The 5,114-nt window shown below is 42.3% G+C and overlaps 1 long non-coding RNA gene across 1 annotated transcript; it reads right to left on the bottom strand.

Annotated features, from left to right (window-relative positions):
- Window positions 1-2,404: 2,404 nt before the first annotated feature.
- On the bottom strand, window positions 2,405-4,269 carry LOC123162634 (uncharacterized). The gene is made up of 2 exons (XR_006481373.1): window positions 3,801-4,269; window positions 2,405-3,706 (listed from the first exon to the last, which is right to left on the bottom strand). It is a non-coding gene; the product is annotated as an uncharacterized lncRNA (long non-coding RNA).
- Window positions 4,270-5,114: the final 845 nt, after the last annotated feature.

The following is a 5,114-nucleotide window of genomic DNA, read 5'->3' as shown; positions in this document are numbered from 1 at the left end:
GGTTTAGGGAACCAGCGCTATAGCTAAGTTAGCTATAGTGCTGGCTCCTTAACCAGCGCTACGGCTACTTGTATTTTAGAATTAAAAAAATAATAATTCAAAATGATAGCAGTAGAGCTGGTTTGTAAACAAGCGCTATAGCTAACTTAGCTATAGCGCTGGTTCAAAACCAGCGCTACCACTATTTTGAGTTAACCCCCAACGCGCGGGCTTAAAATTTCGCCAAGTCCCATTTGCCCCCATCTCCACCTCGCCCCTGCGACCGCCGTCGACACCCTCGCCGCCGCCGGCCGTCACCCCTGTGCCCGCCCTCGATGCCGCCGGCCGTTGCCCCTGCGCCCGCCCTCGACCTCGCCCGCCGTCGCCCCTGCGCCCGCCCTCTACCTCGCCCACCGTCGCCCTGCGCCCGCCGTCCTCGTCCTCGACCTCGACGTTATCGCCCCTCTCCACCGCCTGGCCCGTAAGCCTCTCCCTCTCCTCTCCCCTGCCCTCCTCTCTCTCTCTCTCTACTCTCTCTCTCTCTCTCTCTAATTTGGATTTAGCCTAGCTAAGTATTGGATGTATGAACTCTAGCTAGGAGATGTCGCAGAGAGAGAGAGAGCAATTTAGTTTAGGTACACTAGTCGTCAACCCGTGCATCTGCACGGGCTAGCACTTTCCATATTAAATATGTCAAAAAGTTGTTACGAATTGAAAATGTTGAACAGTAATATAAATACGTTGCTATGGATTATTGTTATTTTGGTGGACAAATTGTAATTCAGAACATTTTACATACATCCTCCTTTCTTTCACGTACTGAAAAACCATACATCTTCCTTCCTGTCGCAGAAGCATGGTAGAATTTGCTCTTAAAACACTTCGTAGATTAGATCCTATATGTGCATGACATTTAAGAAAAAGTCCTCTCTTGGGAACAAATGGGGAGCAGAGAATTAACTATTTTCTCATGCCCTTTTTTGGGGAAATTCTCATTCCTTAAGAGCCATAGATTATTCAGATTTGATGTTGTTTTCTTAATCAATAAATTATTACAGAATTACTTTTATTATTAACGTGTCTGGGAACTTTGTAATAGATTATTTGGATTTAAGTTGTTTGTACCAAAACATTTTTAAAGAATTTGTTTTATGATTGTTCCTAATTTTTAATACTTACTATCCATTCTACGGAAATACAAATATCCCTCATATGAGATATTTGTAGTGAATGACACATCAAGATTTTGTATTGTTACTGTAGTAATTAGGTGTTATTTTGAAGGTATTTTAATAGCTATAATTTTCTCTTACTTATAAGGCAAAATAAAGTCATGCATAGATTTAATATACACGCATAAAATATGTATTGACAATCTGCACATGTGAAGAATCATGTGGATCCATGTAATTCATGAATCGCATGCGTGGAAAAGTAGTATAGATGTCCGACAGTGGTATTATATGCATGCATAATGTACACGCCGTAGATTCATGAAATGAGTCGCTCCATCCAAAATGATTTATCTTGGTCGGGCAAACGCACTCTTCCACTTCCTGACCAATTAGTTAGTGAAGTAGATCGGCCTTTCCTTGTAGAAGAACGGCATGCTCCCATGTTTATATTGTTTACTAGATCATTGATGGCGCGCGTTGCTGCGCCCGTCTATTTTATCTCTTAGTTATTAAGGATATAAGGTATTTTGTATATATTTGTTTGGAATGCTTTGAAGTATCATGCTTTCTTGTAGCTTGTGCTTGTCTCCTTCATTTAAAAACAATAATGGTATGTATTTGAAGAAGAATCTTTTGGGCTATCAAGAAAGTAGTGTTATGAGCTTTTTCTTCTTTCTTATTAGATCGGATATACTTTGTTTGGCTTTCTCGTAGCCTGTGCTTGTCTCTTTCATTTAAAAATAATAATGGTATATGTAAATAAAATAGAATCTTTTAGGCTATCAAGATAGTGCTATGAGCTTTTTTCTTCCTTATTAGGTCGGATATACTTGGTTTGAGCTTGGGTTTCAACTGTGTGTGTTTTTGAATTAGGACGACCGATACATGTTTTGTGATAGATTTGTGGCATCTTTTGGCTCACAATGTCTCCAAGTGTAGTGTTTTGAATTAGGATGGTACAAGGATATGTCTCTGATAGATCGTGGACTCTTTGGGCTCAAGATGGCAGGGCTAGCACACCCCTCTATTCTTTCGATAGAGTGGGAGAAAGTATTCAACGTATGTATGAAACCTGAAAATTATGATACTGATAAAGTTGCTTGGAGTCCAGTAAATAACACACTTTTTTGAAGGATAATATGACTCTTGTTCTGTGCAGGGAAATGCGCGACAGAACATATAGTATGATAAATTTTTCTAAATAACTGATAATTGTAAGTATAAGATGAAATGTATGCAACTTCCAAAAGTGGATAATAAAATAGGTGTATATTAGTCAAGGTTAAGAGGTAGCATTACAATTGTGCGATGTAACTCTCAACATGTAGGCTGGAGATCTTGCAAACACCACACTCAACACCTCTCTAGTCTCTACTAAACCAGAATGTGCGCATTTTCATTACTTTCTATGTTAATAATCTGCACCACCCTTAGCCTGGTAGTAGCCTTAGTTGTCTTGTTTTCTTTTAATCACCCTTTCAACTGAACATCTGCTGGTCCATACATTTTCAGATCCTCGACAACATCTCAATCTCTTCCGGAGATCACTGGTCGGCATGAAACAGACAACGCCAGACTCCTTCTTCCATGCAAGCTATTGCTTCCGGAGACTTCTTCTTTGTAGCTCTGAATGTGGCGACACACACACACACACACACACACACACACACACACCTCCTTCTTCCATGCAAGCTATTGCTTCCGGAGACTTCTTCTTTGTAGCTCTGAATGTGGCGACAAACACACACACACACACACACACACACACACAGAGGCATGTTTCACTAATAAAACTGGCATCAATGTATAGCTTCAGCCAGAGTTGGTCAAGTTAATTTCTTGAAAGTAAAAGGTACCAATAGAAATATAAATATTAGTTGGGGGATCAAATGAATGTGTCTGAAATAACTGCGAAGCAAGATTCTACAGTGCAAAACATTAAAGTTTATGAATAATTCCTTTTTCAACAGTTTTTCTACGTTACAATAACAGAGTGCGAGATGTATGAACAGCAGGCAGCTAAAATGGACAATATCTTCAACAGTTAGACCAATTTCTTGACAGGTAGCAGAGTAGTTCAACAATGGTAGCAACTCATTTTTTTCACAAATAACATATATCCTCAGCTACTTGAGAATAACGATAGACCCAACCAACAAACCCTTGCAGAGAATTCCATTTTAAAGAAATTTCTTGTGAACTGATGCATCAATACTCAATAGTGCCAGCTTGGTCAGACTATGAACAACCTATTATCAATTTGTCCTGTAATTAAAATAGTATGAATTCTCTTATAGTCTTCTCCAAATAAATTGTGTGAAAATGTCATACAACAGAAGGTAGCACCAGGATATGAAAAACACATAAACATAATTCTAAACAATTAGTGTTCTAAAAACATGGAAGGATAAGATCTGGCAGTATAGTTGAAGTAATTACTTATCCACAAGCCATTGGATATTACGAGCCGAAGAATTTCCAAAGTAACAGAAACAAGTATCATTCTCCAAGATCTGCCCAGATGAATTGACCATGGTCAATGTGAACCACACCTGTAAAAATTTAGGATTGAGAGGATATGAGGACAATGTATTTATTTGGTGAAAGAAGGAATCATACATGAATAGGAACGAAATATATAGGTACCTAGCGAAGCAACTTGCTGATGGATATTGTGCTGCAGGGGAGGAAGCATATATATATGTACATGCGTGTATTTGGTTGGTGCAACATTGAATCATACACGAACTGAAAGAAATTTAGGGAAACCTACCCGAGCATCTTGCTGAATGGTGTGATGCCGGAGTGGAAAGGGTGAGCGAAGAGTGATAGGGAAGGAAGAATATATAGACGTACATCTACCCCTTGGCAGCGGAAAGGATCGGCACATCACCCGCCATGAATGGACGCAGAAACTGAAGTATAATTGCAGCTTTCAAGTCTCGGCGGAGCAGTTTAGATCAGATGAGGCGTCGGCCATCCCGCGTCCCCTCCTTTCCTTGGGCGCGTCAGCTGGACCCCATCAGAAGATGCGTCGCCCGCATCATGCGCGGGTCGATTGGATCCCCTCCTCTCTACAGCGCAGATGGAGCCCCTCCTCGGTATCGCTCGCGACATCGATGTTGAGCGGCGGCCAATCCATTCATGCCGTGTCTGGGGAATAGTTTTTTTCCGTAGAAGGCAACACATCGCTGGACCATCGCAGGTTTGGGCTGGCACAAGCGGCCCAGTTAACCAGATGGCTTCGTTTCGGCCTCTGGAGTAGCAGGCCATTAGGACAGCTGGGCCACTGCTTAACACAAGCGGGACAGATGGTTGTAGATCCGACATCAGACGGCCAAAATCGTCCAGATCACGCAAACGGACGGCCAGAAATGCGAGCGCTGAGAGGGCTCGCTTTAGGTGCGATTATACTGTCCTTAATTAGGAGCAGGAAGCAAAGCAGTACAAATTTTGACTGTACTTGTGGAGATGCGGGATATATCTCAATTTTCCGAGATCACATGGATGTCCTTTGCTTTTCAATATCATGAACACATTGAATATCCGGAATGCTTACGTTTATTTTTTGTAGGACACCCAATAATAGGGGGTTTTTGATTTTTTGCCCTTTCTTACTTTGTACTTTGACAATCTACCACCGGTTACTTTGTAATTAATTTTTTGCCACACGTTACTTCACACTTTGATCTTTTGCCCCTGTCAAGTGGGACCCATGATTAAATCCCCAATTTGCCCTTTGCATCGATTGGCCACGCACGGGACAGTATTGACCCCATCTCTCGCTCGCCGTTCCTCTCTCTGCTTTGCGGATGAGGGAGGCGGCGGCGCTCCGTTGGCCTTCGACGCCGACAGCTACCTACCGACGACGCCATCAAACCGCCCCACCAACCCTAGCTCCGCACCTCGCCGCAGCCATGGCGGACCGAGCGCCCCCGCTGCTCCTCAATGGCCACCACG

This window comes from Triticum aestivum, chromosome 7B (assembly GCF_018294505.1).
Source record: "Triticum aestivum cultivar Chinese Spring chromosome 7B, IWGSC CS RefSeq v2.1, whole genome shotgun sequence".
In the NCBI taxonomy this organism is placed as follows: Eukaryota; Viridiplantae; Streptophyta; class Magnoliopsida; order Poales; family Poaceae; genus Triticum; species Triticum aestivum.
Note: the sequence above shows the minus strand (reverse complement) of the source record. Positions and strands in the feature narration are given on the sequence as shown.